Genomic DNA, 18,664 nt, shown 5'->3' with positions numbered 1-18,664 from the left:
TTTAGACTATAGTTAAGACTATAATTTGGACTATAGTTTAGACTATAGTTTAGACTCTAGTTTAGACTAAGTTTAGACTAAGTTTAGACTATACTTCAGTATATAGTTAGACTATAGTTTAGACTATAGTTTAGTCTTTAGTGTTGACTATAGTTTAGACTATAATATAGACTATGGTTAGGTCTACAGTTTAGACTTTGGTCAGTCTAAACAATAGACTATCTATATATATGTAGTTTTGACTATAGTTTAGACTATAGTTTAGGCTATAGTTTAGACTATAGTTTAGTTTGTAGTTTAGACTACAATTTAGTCTATAGGTCAGACTATAGTTTAGACTATAATTTAGACTATAGTTTAGGCTATAGTATAGACTATAGTTTAGACTATAGTTTATACTATAATTTATACTATAGTTTAGTCTATAGTTTAGACTGTAGTTTAGTCTATAGTTTAGGCTATGGTATAGACTATATCTTAGACTATAGTTTATTCTATAGTTTAGACTATAGTTAAGACCATAGTTTTGCTATAATTTAGACCATAGTTTTGCTATAATTTAGACTATAGTTTAGTCTATAATTTAGTCTGTAGTTTAGACTATGGTTCAGTCTATAGTTTAGACTATAATCTAGACTATAGTTTAGTCTATAGTTTGGACTATAGTTTAGTTTATAGTTTAGTCTATTTAGACTATAGTTAATCTATAGTTTAGAATATAGTTTGGATATAGCATATGTATATAGTCTATTCCCATCTCTATATTTTTCAATTTCCCATCTCCGACTTGAATTTTCTTGGTTAACCCTGAGTTAAAAAAATAAGTAATGATTTGTGTGGCGTATACTACAGACTTAAGAGCAAAAGAAAAGTGGTTAAAACCAGGCTTTATAGTTTTATTCTTTCTTTTTCTTAAGCCTTAAAGAAAAATTTTCCGGTAACCAAGAATAGTCATAGAGGAAAAAAGCAACTTTTATTTCAACAAAATGGAAATGAAAATAAAGCTAAGCAAAAAAAAAAAAAATAAGCAAGAAAAAACCATGTTTGGGTTTTGTAGTAATTTCCATGACCATTTCTTTCACTTTAACACTTCCTCCACAATAAAAACATACACAACCCACTATAATAACAATAAAAACAGAAAAAAAACAACATAATAATCATTATACAACTTAATGATCATTAACTAATAAAAACGTTACTTTTTTTCAAACAAACTCTATTTATAGCTAAGGGCTTTTAAAAAGTTGCCAACCTTTATGGTGTTAATTTTTTTTATTTTCTTCAAATGATGTTTAAGTTGTTGTAGTTTCCCAAACTTATCACAGAATAAATTAAAATATTATTAATAACATGTCTTAAGACACAGCAACTTATTTTCTGTTTGAAAGTTCTGGTTCTAGTTTTAAGTTTTTTTTTTTTTTGCTAAAACACTTTGTTCTTAGTGTCAGCTTTGTTTGTGACGTTTCGTTCCTAATTTTAATTAAAAAAAGGAAAAAAAAAATAGAAAAAGTCCAAATTAATAAAACTAAAAATTATGTATCTTTTGTTTTCTTACATATTTTTTTCCTTCCAGTTTTATGTGTGAGAATCTCCCACGCTTATTCTTATTCTGTAAAGTGAACTTTATAAGTTTCTTTCTTATTTATTACGATTTTTTTTCTTTTGTAGTAGAACTATACGGTGCATGAGTTTTAATTGTTTGTTGCAGTTGCATGTATGTTGATTGTTAAGAAGTTGGAATGAAATTGTTATAGAATCTTTTGGAAACAAAATCACTGGTGCAAATAATAGTTTAGTTTTGGTAACAAGAAGTTTGTAATAAATAAAAAAGAACGTATTCTTAAAATTATTACCTTAAACTTTTATATGAAAATTATATACAAAAAAAAAAAAAAAAAAAAAAAAACAAACAAGATTTTAAAGGTGTTTGCTTTTTTCAAGTTTTAGTTAAAGTTTGGGAAGGGAAATAGACATTTTTTGAAAATGCACCTTTTTAGCATTGACTTTAGATTTGGCTATTGTCTATAGTCTATTTAACAGTTAAGTCTATAGTCTAATTTGTAGTTCTACATATTAGTTTAGCTTATAGTCTATAGTTCTAGTCTAGTCGTTACTTTAGCCTTGGGTATTGCACAGTCTATAAGGCTGGACTAAGTTCAGACTATAATCTCCTTCATCCTTTACTCTATAGTCTAGTATATATTTTAGAATATTTTAGAATACCGTCTACTCTTTAGTTTAGCCCGTAGTCTAGTTTATAGTTCAGACTACAGTCTATGGATAAGGTTATAGGCTAAAGTTCAGACTATAGAGGTTTATATAGTTTAGACTATAGTTCAGAATATACTTTAGTCTACAGTTGACTTTACATTTTAGACTATAGTCAGGTGTATAGCTAAGATTATAGTCTTTTGTTCAGAATATAGTCTAGCCTATAGCTAGTATCCATGGACTATAGTCTAGTTGATAGTTTAGCTTATTCTCTATGTATAGTTTAGTCTCGAATCTATAGTTAAAATTATAGTCTAGCCTTAAGTCTAGTCCATAGTTAAGTTTAAAATCTCTACTTGATATGGTTTGGCCTATAGTGTAGTTTATAACTTAGACTACAGTCCATATTTCAGTCTATGTTTTAGGTAATAATCAAGTTTATAGTTCAAACTATAGTCTAGTATAAAGTTTAGTCTATAATCTATAGTATAGATTATAATATTGTCTACATTTAGGACTAAATCCTATAGTTTAGATTATAAACAAGTCCATGGATTAGCCTATAATTATGACTACCCTCTAGTCTCTTAGCTTAGTCCATAATGTATAGTTCTGACTAAAACATAGTTAGTTAAGATTATAGTCTATAGTTCAGATAATTGACTATAGTTTATCTTGCACTATAGTCTATAATTTAGTCTATACTTTAGTCCGTAGTTTAAGTTATAGTTTAGACTATAATCTAATCTATAGTCAAACTATAGTCTAGTATATAGTTTAGTCTATAATCTGTATATATGGTCTTGTCTATAGTTTAGCCCACAGTTCCGATTAGAGTCTCACCTATTCTTTAGCCTATGATGTAGTACACATTTAGGACTACAGTCTAGCCTACAGTCAAATTTATAGTTTAGTCCCTAGTCTAGTTTAGAGTTAATGTTGCAGTCTATGGTTTACATTTGTCTATAGTTTAGCTTAGTAATATTTCAGACTACAGTCTAAGTCTATTCTTTAGCCTATAGTCTAATATATGCTGTAGGTCTAGCCTAAAGATGAAGCTATAGTTCAGTTTATAATTAAGGTTGCAGACTAAAGTTGAGGCAAAACTAGAGCCTGTAAGCTAGTCAATTGTTCAGACTATAGTCTAGTCTAGTCTATAATTTTCTCTGTATTTTAGTCTAAAGTCTACAGTTCAAACTTTAGCTTCGTCTTTTATTTAACCTATATTTTAGTCTATAGTTAAGAATGCATGTAGTCCAAGCAATAGTATTGTCTACAGTCTTGCCTATAGACTATAGTCTCATCTATTCTTTAGACTACAGTCTATTCTATAATTTAGTCAATAGTCTAGCATCTACGTATATTTTGACTACATTCTTATATTATAGTTCAGGCTTTAGTTTAGACTATAGTCTACTCCATATATTCGACTTTAGTTTAGTCCATATTTTAGACTAATGTTTGCCTTAGAATAATGTACAGCTCGAACTACAGTCAAGTTTACTTAAGTTTACATTATATTAGAGTGGGCCCTAAGCACTGCGACTCTGTTTTGGATCTTTTGAGCAGCCGTGGGTTCACCAAAACAAGTTTAATTCACGTATGCAAATAACGGGTTTAATTGGTGAGAGGTTGAATATATCTTTTAGGGCTAGTGATGCAGCACCTAAGATTCCTTCTCGACGACCTCTTAGTGATGGTTTTATACAATATGCGTTTACAGATTTCCTCCAGGCAGCCACAAAATCTTCGATATGTTGTTTCCTAGGATGAAATGATGATATCTGCCACCACAGTGTTCCGTTGGTATTCTGATATCACTTTTGTTAAGCGATAGCAACTTTTGGACTTTTCCCCTTGATAGCGTAATTAAGTGTTTTTACTGTCTAAGCCCTGTTGTAGCTTCCCAATGGTGCTACTCCACAATCTAGTCTATGATTAGATTATTATCTCACTTATAGTTTAGAGTATAGTTTTATATAAAAACAGAAAAGAAATGATCTCTTTAGAATTACTTCAAATGAATCCTAAAATCTTTTCATATAAAACTATATATTTTAATGGAAAAATCTTAAAGGTCATTTACAATTACAACAATTATCATTACAAACAAAAACTTTGATTACCATAAAAACTCTAGAAAAAATTTCCTTAACATTTCAAGAGTTTTCTCATTTAAAAGGAATAATATAAATAAAATTTCATTGTCACTCTAATACTTCAGCTCACTTTCATGTATTCTATCAATGACCATCAATTTTTCATCTACAATTATTCACATTTCTTGTCTAATGATATGACAGATAGTTTTCATTTTGAATAAAATTTTCTTTGTTTTTTGTCGGTCAATGATGCTGCTGCTGTGATATCTTGAAATTTAGACAGGTTTAAAGGTTTTTGTTCAAACACAGGGGTAATTAATAATGTGTGAGTTTTTCAATATTTAAAAGATTTTGGAAATTAGACAGTCAGGTATTTAAACGATTAGCTGGATAAAGTTTAATATACTAGACTAGACGTCTAAATGTTTTCTTTATTGTCAATTTTTAAACACATCTCTCATCATTATCATTGTCTGTTTTGAGAGTCAAAGTCTTGATAATGTTGGTGCTAATGAGTAAAGTCAATACCTATCAGTAGATTTGTTTAAAGAGTCTGCATAAGAGTCTGCATATTTTGGGTTTTTGTAATAATTGGCAAATGAATCATAAACAAAATTTTCAAAAACTTGAAAAAAAAATTTTAATGAAATTTTTAAATGTTTATAAAATTAGTTAATTATTAAAAATTGTAAAGTTTTTGAACTGCATCTTAAAGACAACAACATTAGCTAGCAGATAAAAGCAAAATTTTTCAAAAATATTATTATACTTTTTTTAAAACACTTTACAAATTTTGAACTTTTATAATGTTAGAAAAAATTGTATTTTTCTAAAAAATATTTTTTTAATATATTTATATATATATTCTGTTTTGATCTAAGATCCCTTGGCAAACAACACGTGTGTTCACAAGTTTTTGTTCTTATATTTTCAATAAAATCGTGAGAAAGAAATTAAGAATTTACATGTAAAATCTAACAAGTAAATAATAAAATCAATCAGTTTTAAAAATACAGATACAAGTAAATTAAAGATATATAGAGCAAGCTAGTACCTTTTTAGATAATTAGAATGACTCTGGAGTTTTTTTTAAAGAAATCTTTTTTGTTAGACATTCAAGCAACAATAGCAGACAGGTAGATAGATAGACAGACAGACAGACAGACAGAGAGTTAGAATAACAAGTCTAGTGGTTCGTGTTCTAATGCTCTTTTACTTCGAATAGGCAAATATTTCTTTAAGGAACAGACTGACGACTAATTGTTTGTCTAGCTGGCGGTTGTTTTGGCTTGATTTTAATGTTTGAATAATTTTTTAATTTTTTTAAATCTAAAATTTGTAACCGTTTTTTTTTCGAATAAAAAAATTTTAATATTTTTGAAATCTTGTTTATTTCCAAAGCAATTTGTTCTAGTTTTTTTTTTTATAAAAACAATATTTTTATTTATTTAAAATTGTTTTTGTTTATTTTTATAGTTTTTGTAAGAAATGCAAATAAGAGATAATCTTTTTTTATAAACTAACAGGGTTTGGTTAAGTGAGTTTAAGAGTATAACCCCAATTTTGTTTGAATTTCTTTATTTCATTATCTTTTAAAAATTTTAAATAAATAAAAAATAATTTCTTAATAAAAACCGCTATCTAGAACTATATAACAAGAAATGATAAAGATTTTATTACCCAATTTGTACTCATTAAGGTTTTTACATAAAACAACATAAACAAATAGCAAGTAAAAAATATAAAACGAATTAATAACTTTTAACTTTATATTTTTCTATAAGAAAACTATTTCCTATTTTTCTTTTAAAACCCAAAATTAATACCATTTTTAATCTGTAACCATTGCCCTAACATAAATCTTTCAAATGGCGATAAAATCGTGCCAGACCAACGACAAAAGCAAGTGCAAGACCCCAGTTTTGAACACAACATTAGTTTTTATTCAATATCTTCTAATTATCTTTAAGCAACTAAATGCAACTACATATTCAATTTGTTATTGATGTCTGTTAAAACATCAATATTTCTACAATAATATTGTCTACATTATCTTAACGTTATAACATCATGAAAAATCACACACTTGTTGTTAGTTGTCTTCGATTTTGGTTGTATTACGTGCTTAGAATTTAAGTTACTTAATTATCCAAATAATTTATAACCTGGCACTTGCATTTGTGTTTTTGTTTTTATTCCTAAAACAAACATTAAACTCGGTTTAAAAAAATGAAAATTTATGTGTTTTGATTTGTTTCTAAAGAAAAAAGATTTGTATCTTAAAATGACAATTGTAGATTTTTATAAGTAAGTTTTAGAGATAAAATAAAAAAGACTTAGATTTTAAAACTATTAAAGAAAATAAGAAATAATTTGGACCACAGTGATGCCAAAAATCAAAAAGACTAGATTTTTACTTGTTTTCCAAGAACTTCAATTAAACTTAATTAATAAAATAATTTTTATAGATTTTAAGAAAAAAGTTTTTAAAAGAAAAATTTTAAAGTAAATTCTAATAAAAATCCAATTTCGTTCAGTTCTAGTTCTGTTCTAGTTCAGTTCTAGTTCTGTTCTAGTTCAGTTCTAGTTCTGTTCTAGTTCAGTTCTAGTTCAGTTCTAGTTCAGTTCTAGTTCAGTTCTAGTTCAGTTCTAGTTCAGTTCTAGTTCAGTTCTAGTCAGTTCTAGTTCAGTTCTAGTTCAGTTCTAGTTCAGTTCTAGTTCAGTTCTAGTTCAGTTCTAGTTCAGTTCTAGTTCAGTTCTAGTTCAGTTCTAGTTCAGTTCTAGTTCAGTTCTAGTTCAGTTCTAGTTCAGTTCTAGTTCAGTTCTAGTTCAGTTCTAGTTCAGTTCTAGTTCAGTTCTAGTTCAGTTCTAGTTCAGTTCTAGTTCAGTTCTAGTTCAGTTCTAGTTCAGTTCTAGTTCAGTTCTAGTTCAGTTCTAGTTCAGTTCTAGTTCAGTTCTAGTTCAGTTCTAGTTCAGTTCTAGTTCAGTTCTAGTTCAGTTCTAGTTCAGTTCTAGTTCAGTTCTAGTTCAGTTCTAGTTCAGTTCTAGTTCAGTTCTAGTTCAGTTCTAGTTCAGTTCTAGTTCAGTTCTAGTTCAGTTCTAGTTCAGTTCTAGTTCAGTTCTAGTTCAGTTCTAGTTCAGTTCTAGTTCAGTTCTAGTTCAGTTCTAGTTCAGTTCTAGTTCAGTTCTAGTTCAGTTCTAGTTCAGTTCAGTTCTAGTTCAGTTCTAGTTCAGTTCTAGTTCAGTTCTAGTTCAGTTCTAGTTCAGTTCTAGTTCAGTTCTAGTTCAGTTCTAGTTCAGTTCTAGTTCAGTTCTAGTTCAGTTCTAGTTCAGTTCTAGTTCAGTTCTAGTTCAGTTCTAGTTCAGTTCTAGTTCAGTTCTAGTTCAGTTCTAGTTCAGTTCTAGTTCAGTTCTTGTTCAGTTCTAGTTCAGTTCTAGTTCAGTTCTAGCTCAGTTCTAGTTCAGTTCTAGTTCAGTTCTAGTTCAGTTCTAGCTCAGTTCTAGTTCAGTTCTAGTTCAGTTCTAGTTCAGTTCTAGTTCAGTTCTTGTTCAGTTCTAGTTCAGTTCAAGTTCAGTTCTAGTTCAGTTCAGTTCTAGTTTAGTTCTAGTTCAGTTCTAGTTCAGTTCTGGTTCAGTTCTAGTTCAGTTCTAGTTCAGTTCTAGTTCTAGTTCAGTTCTAGTTCAGTCCTAGTTCAGTTCTAGTTCAGTTCTAGTTCAGTTCTAGTTCAGTTCTAGTTCAGTTCTAGTTCAGTTCTAGTTCAGTTCTAGTTCAGTTCTAGTTCAGTTCTAGTTCTAGTTCAGTTCTAGTTCAGTTCTAGTTCAGTTCTAGTTCAGTTCTAGTTCAGTTCTAGTTCAGTTCTAGTTCAGTTCTAATTCAGTTCTATTTCAGTTCTATTTCAGTTCTACTTCAATTGTTCATTTCTGGAACTGAACTATCAATAGAACTAACTTATCCGAATTAATATCTCTATATGTAATTGATAACTTAGTTTATAGAATCTAAATAATTATTTTATGTATAAAAATCTTCCTTGACATGTTTGACATTTCCATGAAATTTATATACATACATATGTATGTACGTAAGTACCTATGTATGTATATTTTTTCTCATTGAAAAAAATTTCACTTGTTTTAAAATTCCAAACTTAATGAGCCGCTAAACACGTTTATAATAAAATTATTATAAAAATTAATTGTAAAAAACTATAAGTTAACTATTAAATTATAAATAAATTTCTAAAGAAACGCATTTTAAATTTATTTAATAAATAAAATACATTAAATGCATATTAATTACCATTTATAGGCAATAGATAAACAGAAAAAATATTTATAAAAATCTAATAAAAATTAAAATAAAAGTAAAAAAAAAACTTTGTTAAAATATTTAATGATTTTTTCTACAAACAAAAACCATAAAACTTAAAACTACTTTATGACCTTTTCCTATGACTCATTTTTAACATTGAAGAGTTTTTATCAATGAAATTCCTGTGTATTAAGAAATTCCTTTAAAAATGTCACGATATACATATATATGTATATGTATGTATGTGTAGGCCTTTTTAACTGACCAGGTCAATACTATGTTAACTTGTTTTTCTTTTTTTTATAGGAATGAGTATTCATTGAGTAATTTTTGTTTGTATTTAGAAGATGTTCTGGGTTTTTTCTTTCCGTCTGCTGGTTTACAGCATAAATTTTAGATTTTAGTTCTTTTACTTATAGGAATCGCTTGTAGTCTTTATATTTTTTTTCGTTTTATTGATATCAAATCTGCATGGTTCTCATGAATTTTACGCGTGATTGGTTCGTAGAGGCATTTCCGTTTATGCTGGCGGGCTAAGAAAATATTGATAATAAAAAAACAACAATCCAAATGATTCAAAGAAACTGAAGCATAAAATCTTAAGATTTGTATTAAGGTTTCTGCTTTAGTTGGTGTTACTTGAAAAGTTTCAAATGATGAGAAAATATAGGGAAATGGTTATTGAATACACATTGATTATGATTAGTTTAGTGAAATGGAAAGATTTTTAGTCAAGTGTGACTGTGGCTGAATAAATTACTAATATTTGAAATTTAGTTATTTAAAATTAAATTTAAATTTTGTTTATAAATCTTTGAAAAATATCAAAACTATATTAAAAAAAAATTTGTTGATTATTTCTTAACTTCATATTATACCACATCTGTTTAAATATAACCAGTTAACACTTAAGTTTTTATTGCTCATAATTTATGCTGTTTTTTTCGGATGACTCAAATATTCATGCATAAAAGCATAAAAGCAAAAAAAAATCGAAGAAAAAGTTTTGTAAGACAATTAAACCTGAACCAAACAACTGATTGACAACCAACAGTATTGAAGGTTTCTTAAGAAAAAATTTACCCGTAAATTTATTTTATTTACTTAAAAAAATACGGTGACTCACATTTCAAAATATATAAAGGAGATTAAAGATTTTTTTCTTAACATTTTTTATGCAAGAAAGTGTCATGAGGGAGATAATTAATCTTACAAATGTAAAACCAACATAAAAAATAAACAAAAAATTATTTACATTTTACAAACACCAACTATTAAAGGGGTCTAAAAGAAACTGTATACTATAAATGGATTTGACTTACGTCATATTTTTCTGTTTCAAAATTAACCTATGTAAGTAACTGATGTTTATAGGTTGCGGTTACAAAATGATTCAATTATGACTGATTCTTAGTTGAGTTTGTTATTCTCATTCTATAAAAATTTTAAAATTCTGGAAATTTATTTACAAAATTAAAGAAATATCAATATTTAAAACTTGAAAAGAATAGAAAAGTCTATGGACTATTCTATGAAGAATTATCTGTGAGTTATCGTATGAAGACTATGTTTTTAGTCTATGGAACAGTCAGCGGACAAATCAATGAACTAGTCTTTGGACTAGTCTATGTACTAGTTAATGGACTATATTTCTATATGGACTAGTGTACGTATTAGTCTTCGGACTAGTCTACGTACTATGTATGGTCTAGTCTATGAACTAATCTATGGACTAGTCTACCTTCTAGTCTACGGTTCAATCTACAGACTAGTCAACGTACTAGCCTATGGACTAGCTATGGATAGCTATGGACTGATAGGTAGTCAATCGATTAGTCTACGGACTAGTCTATGGACTGGTCCACAGACTAGTCTCCGGACTAGTGTACGAATTAGTCTACGTACTATGTATAATCTAAGGACTAGTCAACCTACTAGTCTACGAACCAGTCTACAGACTAGCTATGGACTGGTACGTATTCAATAGATTAGTCTACGGACTAGTCTGCGGCCTAGTCTACGGACTAGTCTATGGACTAGACTATGGACTAGTCTATGGACTAGTCAATGGACTAGTCTACGGACTAGTCTATGGACTAGTCCACGGACAATTCCACGGACAAGTCTACGGACTAGTCAACGGACTGGTCTACGGACTATTCTACGGACTAGTCTCCGGACTAGTCTACCAACTAGTGTACGTATTAGTCTTCGGACTAGTCCAGGTACTATGTATGGATTACTCTATGGACTAGTCTATGGAATAGCCTACGTAGCAATCAATCGACTGGTCTACGTACCAGTCTATGGACTAGTCTACGTACCAGTCTATGGATTAGTCTACGTACCAGCCTATGGATTAGTCTGCGGACTAGTCTAAGTATTAGCCAATTAAACAGTCTACTGACTGACTGGTTTATGTACTAGTCTATATACTATTCTATGGACTTGTCTATGGACTTATCTATGGACTATTATATGGAATAGTATATGGACTATACTTTGGACTGGTCTATGAAATAGTCTATGACTTAGAATATGGATTGGACTAGGTTTTGTCTATGGACAAGTCTATTAATGGTCTAGTCTTGTCTATGGACTAGGCTACTAAATAGTCAATGGACTATTCCGTGGACTATTTAAATCAGTTAGAACACTCGTTCTTTATTTTAAAGTTGTCCGATTATACAAACAGCTGTCTTCGCGCTGTTATAACGTCTCAATATAATAGAATTTTAAGGATGGATGAAGAAATTTCAAATTCGGATCCTCCCAAGCATAATCCTTTAGAAAAGTACAATACTTTGGTCTCAGGTTAAAAAAATTTGTTGTACAGTGTTCTTATAAATTAAAAAATTTGTTGTCCAGTGTTCTTATAAATTAAAATAAATATGTAAAAAAGTGGGAGTAAGATACTCTTTGATTTTAAAAGGATTTGCAATGCAATTGTGTTTGTGTCCATACATATGTACACATTTATGTCTGTGTGTGTCTACTGAAGTGTTTTCAGAGAGTTTATATTTAAGCAGTTATCTTCTCCAACAAAAAATAGAGGGAGTTTCAATATATTTTTTACTCTAGCAAGATAATGACAATTAATTTTTTCAATAATTTGTTGTTGCATATTTCCTGTTTAGCTGGAGTAGAAATAATCATTAAATTATTTGATTTTTTTATGGAACTTTGGAAATATGAACTATATTGGTTAGGAAACGTTTTAAGGGAGTATTTTTTTAAGAATTATCATTTAAAGTATTTTCATTTATGATAAATTTAATTTTGTTAATGTTTTATAAAGAACACATCATGAACACAATTGAATTATTCTTAAATCCCAAAGAATTTTTTTATAAAATTTTTTTTTTTTGAAAATTTTCAATTTAAGTGGCGTTAAATTTTCTAAGCAGTTTAAAGAAAATACCTAAGTATAATAGTTTTTCTAATCTTTCTAAAGTTCAAATTGAAAAAAATCTTATAATCGTATTAAAGGATGACGTAGTTTTTGTTGCTTTGCTATTTATAAACATTGTATATGTATAACTTTTTAAATATTGAATGACATTTTCCTATCTATCATTTTAACCTTTTTTTTCAATTTATTAACTACTATTTATACAATTTCTAAGATTAATTTTACACCTCAATGATTTATAAAGAAAACAAAAAAAGCAGAACACTACCAAATATAACTATATTGTAACTAATCTGTTAAGATTGTTAGAAACTTCTAACCGCAAACTCAAAAAATCAATCACTTTGTTTAAAAAACCATACCTTATACGATTTAATCATAAAAAGTTTTAGAACAACTAATATTAACAAAAAAAGTGAAAAAATCATTTTATAAAAATACTGGTTCTGGCAACAAATTAAAAAAAGCATATTCTTACCTACTGTCATTATTTATTTGTTTTGATTTGTTTAACTGAAATCTGAATCCATTCTTTGTCATTATTTTTTTTGTATGTAAATCCCATATTATATACTTTGTGTAGTTTATATACTTCTATTTAAGTGTTCATTTATTAATTTATTATTCTTACTTTGAATTTTAATAAAAAACAACAAAATCATCAGATTTTTCTTTATACTGGTAATAATACTACTACATTTTATATTATTTTGTGGGGATCTTAAGACAATCAGATATTTTATTTACTTTATAGATTGTCTGATTGTGTGTCTTTGTATTTGTGAGTTTTTTGTTCAGTTCTGTAACGTGAGCAGTTTTAGTAAATTGAAATGTCACTTCTTATAAAATGAAATAAATAAAAAATTTCGCGCGCGCGCTTTGTTAGCTTGTTCTTATCGCCAATTGTTTGCCATAGAAACAAGTTCTAGGAAGAGTTTGCGAGAGATGCCAGATGGTGATTAGAATTTTGTTGTTGTTTTTTGGAAAATAAGTCAAACTCTTGATCAGTTCTAGTTTAATTCTAGTCAGTTCTAGTGCAGTCTAGTTTTCTAGTTCAGTTCTAGTTCAGTTCTAGTCAGTTCTAGTTCAGTTCTAGTTCAGTTCTAGTCAGTTCTAGTTCAGTCTAGTTCAGTTCTAGTTCAGTTCTAGTTCAGTTCTAGTTCAGTTCTAGTTCAGTTCTAGTTCAGTTCTAGTTCAGTTCTAGTTCAGTTCTAGTTCAGTTCTAGTTCAGTTCTAGTTCAGTTCTAGTTCAGTTCTAGTTCATTTTCTAGTTCAGTTCTAGTTCAGTTCTATGTTCAGTTCTAGTTCAGTTCTTAGTTCAGTTCTAGTTCCGTTCTAGTTCAGTTCTAGTTCAGTTCTAGTTCAGTTCTAGTTCAGTTCTAGTTCAGTTCTAGTTCAGTTCTAGTTCAGTTCTAGTTCAGTTCTAGTTCAGTTCTAGTTCAGTTCTAGTTCAGTTCTAGTTCAGTTCTAGTTCAGTTCTAGTTCAGTTCTAGTTCAGTTCTAGTTCAGTTCGTTCAGTTCAGTTCTAGTTCAGTTCTAGTTCAGTTCTAGTTCAGTTCTAGTTCAGTTCTAGTTCAGTTCTAGTTCAGTTCTAGTTCAGTTCTAGTTCAGTTCTAGTTCAGTTCTAGTTCAGTTCTAGTTCAGTTCTAGTTCAGTTCTAGTTCAGTTCTAGTTTAGTTCTAGTTCAGTTCTAGTTCAGTTCTAGTTCAGTTCTAGTTCAGTTCTAGTTCAGTTCTAGTTCTGTTCTAGTTCTGTTCTAGTTCTGTTCTAGTTCTGTTCTAGTTCTGTTCTAGTTCAGTTCTAGTTCAGTTCTAGTTCAGTTCTAGTTTAGTTCTAGTTTAGTTCTAGTTCAGTTCTAGTTCAGTTCTAGGTCAGTTCTAGTTCTAGTTCAGTTCTAGTTCTGTTCTTGTTCAGTTCTAGTTTAGTTCTAGTTCAGTTATAGTTCAGTTCTTGTTCAGTTCTAGTTCAGTTCTAGTTCAGTTCTAGTTAATTTCTAGTTCATTTCTAGTTCAGTTCTAGTTCAGTTCTAGTTCAGTTCTAGTTCAGTTCTAGTTCAGTACTAGTTCAGTTCTAGTTCAGTTCTAGTTCAGTTCTAGTTCAGTTCTAGTTCAGTTCTAGTTCAGTTCTAGTTCAGTTCTAGTTCATTTCTAGTTCAGTTCTAGTTCAGTTCTAGTTCAGTTCTAGTTCAGTTCTAGTTCAGTTCTAGTTCAGTTCTAGTTCAGTTCTAGTTCAGTTCTAGTTCAGTTCTAGTTCAGTTCTAGTTCAGTTCTAGTTCAGTTCTAGTTCAGTTCTAGTTCAGTTCTAGTTCAGTTCTAGTTCAGTTCTAGTTCAGTTCTAGTTCAGTTCTAGTTCAGTTCTAGTTCAGTCGTAGTTCAATTCAAGTTCAGTTCTAGTTCGTTTTTAATTCAGTTCTAGTTCAGTTCTTGTTCCTTTCTAGAAAAAAGTACTTTTCAAAAGAAATCCTTTAAAAAAAGTACTAAAGTATCCCTCTTTTGCAATCCAATTCCTCTCTGTCCAAATCAAAAACAACCATTAATTTTACCTGTGACTGAAAAAACAACAACAACACGCTACAAAAACTGTTAATCTCACCATGATACACGAATAAATCTCTTTGTTTAGAATCTTTTTTCGTGCATTAGTATTGTTGCTGTTTTTTTCTCGATTTTCTTTAGCTGCAACATACTCCTCCACTTATAATACAACACATAGATACAGATACTACATTCAAACATATTCAGATATTTTTAGTTTTTACTTGACGACGAAGATGATGATGATAAACAAAACCAGTAATAATGTTTTTTGTTGTATTTATATTTTGTAAAGAAATGTTTACAAATGGCTTGCATGTATGTGTTGTTAGTGTAATTACGGTTTTTTTTTTGGGTAGAGCCGAGTACTAAAATTCTCGTGCATATTGGTACACAGATACTATTAGTGTATGTATTAGTTCAGGTGAAACATACAAGTTATTTTTTTCTTTGTTGTTGTTTTATTTAGACGATGTTGTTGTTTGACAAAGAGACGTCTGTTATTTATTTATGATATTTTGTTGGTGTTGTTGGTTTTATTAGAGAGTATGAGATATATATGTGTGTGTGCATTAAAATGCATAATACTGTATCCCAGTCAACATTTAAAAGTTGGTTTGTTGATTGACATATCACTAAAATGAGTCTTTTTCGTGTAATTTGGATGACTAAAAAGAGATTAATTGCTTTTTGATTTAAATATTTAAAAAAATGTTTAAAAACTGTTTAGAGATTCGGGTGGAGTATCATTCATATATGTATGTATGTGTGTCTTATTCAAATATGTACTATTTTAATCATATTGAAGGATTGAGAATTTCTCCATTAAAGTGTTAACTGGGATGTAGATACTCTTTAGTTTTGTGGTCTTTAAGAAACGTGTTTTGTTTTTGTTGTACTCTTGGTACTTGTTTCTAAAAACTCCAACAACAATCGTTAGTACAACAGTGAACCACTTGTATGAGTGGTGAGTGAGTGAACGTGAGCGTGTGTATATTTTTCAGGGAGTTTTTGAAAGACGAGAAGTAGAAAATTAAAGAAAAACAACAATAATTTGAGTAAGAAAAAAACCGCGCTGTACGAAGTAAATCGTTTGTTGTTTTTGTTAGACTCAAGAAATTGGTCGATTGTTTGATTTTAACAAACAAGTTTTAGTTTGATACTAAACTTACGGGCGTGTGGACGTATAATTTTTTGAAACTGCTATACGTATTGAAGACGGGTTTAAAGATTTTTCTAAAAGATTTTTGTGTGATTTAAAAAAAACGTGTTTAAAGTGGTAAAACTAGAAGAAACAGAGAAACGAAAAAGAAACAAAAAAACAAATATTGTTTAGAAAAATATACAAATTGGCGCCTATTTGAAAGAAAAAATTGCATAATTTGAAAAAAAGAAAGAATATTTAAAAAAAACCTAAAAGATTTTTAAAGAAAATTTAAAAAAAATATATTAAACTATAAAAAGTTAAAAAAAATGTATCTATAACTTTAAACCAGTTTGATAAAAGATATAAAAGTGTTTTTTAAACTTAAGTTAAACTTTTAATGGATTATTAGTTGCCTGCATTTTTTTGGATTATTTTCTTTATTATAAAGATTTTTCTTAACAAAATCTTTACAAGTAAGTTTAAGTTTGTTTTTAATTTTTTAACAAAAACCTTAAAAAAAATGTTGATTTTGTGGAAATTACACCTGTTCTTAAATAATGTTTTCCAAAAACCGGAATTATTAGCCTCAAGATGTTTAATCACAAAAGATTTTTGTTTTAATTATAAATTAATTTTAATAAGATTCTATTTTTATTAAACTTTAAACGATTTTTAACTACTTTAGCAATTTTTTTTTTCATAATTTTTTTAAAACCGGAAATCTATAATAAACAAAAAACTAAATTGACAATTTAATTTATTTTTTAAAACTAAACAAAATCTAAAGAAAAAAAACTCAAACCGGATATTTATTTTAAACTGTGGTTTTTGAAAAATAAACAAAAATTTATTTCAAACTACCCCTTAGCTAACTGTTAAAAGCAATAGATCCAAGTTGTCAAAGATTTAAAAAATCAAAATCTAATTATAGCGGATTTTTTTAGAGACCACAATAATGCCTTAGGAAAATATCACAATAATTTCAATTATGAAAACGTGAGTTATCAAAAAACCAATTTTGTTAGACCAAAAGTTGGTCAAGTTTAACTGAGTATTAAAGAAATAAACCTTCATCATAAGTTGTTTAATAAAATCAATATCATATATGTTTGAAAAAGATTTCAAATTAACGCAATATCTACTTTTAAAACATTTCTTTTAAATTATCACTTTTTATTAAAAAAATTCTTTAGAAAATCAAACACATTCCAGTATTTTGCAATTCTACGTATTAATTAATTAAATTAAATACATATTAATTTGCTTTTAATTTGAAAAAAACTGAAAGATTTTCTAAGAATTTTACTGCAAAACGTCAGCAATAAGTAAACAGTTTTATTTACATTATGAAGTTAAAGTAAATAAGGTAAACAATTAGAATTAGTTGTATCTATCATTATGAATACATAATTATAATAAAAAATCTCGATATTTACAATATTTCTTTAAAATTATAAACAGTCTTTGCTTTTTCGCTAAAATTTATTCATGTTTATATTATTCATATTGTTTACCTGAAGGTGAAGAATGTGCAGTATTATTCGACATGTAAAATTATGAAAAATTCTGATTAAACTTTTCTAGTTTAGTTTTTGTTCGGTTCTATTTCAATTCTAGTGCATTTCTAGTTCAGTTCTAGTTTAATTCGAGTTCAGTTCTAGTTCAGTTCTAGTTCAGTTCTAGTTCAGTTCTAGTTCAGTTCTAGTTCAGTTCTAGTTCAGTTCTAGTTCAGTTCTAGTTCAGTTCTAGTTCAGTTCTAGTTCAGTTCTAGTTCAGTTCTAGTTCAGTTCTAGTTCAGTTCTAGTTCAGTTCTAGTTCAGTTCTAGTTCAGTTCTAGTTCAGTTCTAGTTCAGTTCTAGTTCAGTTCTAGTTCAGTTAGTCTAGTTCAGTTCTAGTTCAGTTCTAGTTCAGTTCTAGTTCAGTTCTAGTTCAGTTCTAGTTCAGTTCTAGTTCAGTTCTAGTTCAGTTCTAGTTCAGTTCTAGTTCAGTTCTAGTTCAGTTCTAGTTCAGTTCTAGTTCAGTTCTAGTTCAGTTCTAGTTCAGTTCTAGTTCAGTTCTAGTTCAGTTCTAGTTCAGTTCTAGTTCAGTTCTAGTTCAGTTCTAGTTCAGTTCTAGTTCAGTTCTAGTTCAGTTCTAGTTCAGTTCTAGTTCAGTTCTAGTTCAGTTCTAGTTCAGTTCTAGTTCAGTTCTAGTTCAGTTCTAGTTCAGTTCTAGTTCAGTTCTAGTTCAGTTCTAGTTCAGTTCTAGTTCAGTTCTAGTTCAGTTCTAGTTCAGTTCTAGTTCAGTTCTAGTTCAGTTCTAGTTCAGTTCTAGTTCAGTTCTAGTTCAGTTCTAGTTCAGTTCTAGTTCAGTTCTAGTTCAGTTCTAGTTCAGTTCTAGTTCAGTTCTAGTTCAGTTCTAGTTCAGTTCTAGTTCAGTTCTAGTTTCAGTTCTAGTTCTAGTTCAGTTCTAGTTCAGTTCTAGTTCAGTTTAGTTCAGTTTTAGTTCAGTTCTAGTTCAGTTCTAGTTCAGTTCTAGTTCAGTTCTAGTTCAGTTCTAGTTCAGTTCTAGTTCAGTTCTAGTTCAGTTCTAGTTCAGTTCTAGTTCAGTTCTAGTTCAGTTCTAGTTCAGTTCTAGTTCAGTTCTAGTTCAGTTCTAGTTCAGTTCTAGTTCAGTTCTAGTTCAGTTCTAGTTCAGTTCTAGTTCAGTTCTAGTTCTAGTTCAGTTCTAGTTCAGTTCTAGTTCAGTTCTAGTTCAGTTCTAGTTCAGTTCTAGTTCAGTTCTAGTTCAGTTCTAGTTCAGTTCTAGTTCAGTTCTAGTTCAGTTCTTCTAGTTCAGTTCTAGTTCAGTTCTAGACCATTCTAAGTACTAGTTCCGTTTTACTTTTTCCGAAACATTTTTAGTATTTTACATTGTTTACTTTATTGTAAACAATGTAAAATATATGGTTTTACATTGTTTACA

General features: G+C 28.9%; 1 protein-coding gene across 3 annotated transcripts in view; it reads left to right on the top strand.

Moving 5' to 3' along the window:
- The window catches only part of LOC119609575, a 127,918-nt gene that overhangs the window by 74,735 nt on the left and 34,519 nt on the right, over window positions 1-18,664 (top strand). The window contains exon 1 of one of the 3 annotated variants that reach the window (XM_037964420.1): window positions 15,743-16,194. The exons of the other annotated variants lie outside the window; for them this stretch is intronic. The gene's annotated coding sequence lies outside the window, so the exon portion shown is untranslated. Of the gene's footprint in view, window positions 1-15,742; window positions 16,195-18,664 lie in introns of those variants that run through there. 3 annotated transcript variants of the gene reach the window in all.

The sequence above is a fragment of the Lucilia sericata genome, unplaced genomic scaffold (assembly GCF_015586225.1).
Source record: "Lucilia sericata isolate MDLA Ls3-8-SP2 unplaced genomic scaffold, ASM1558622v1 Contig001008F_arrow, whole genome shotgun sequence".
NCBI classification, from domain to species: Eukaryota; Metazoa; Arthropoda; class Insecta; order Diptera; family Calliphoridae; genus Lucilia; species Lucilia sericata.
Note: the sequence above shows the minus strand (reverse complement) of the source record. Positions and strands in the feature narration are given on the sequence as shown.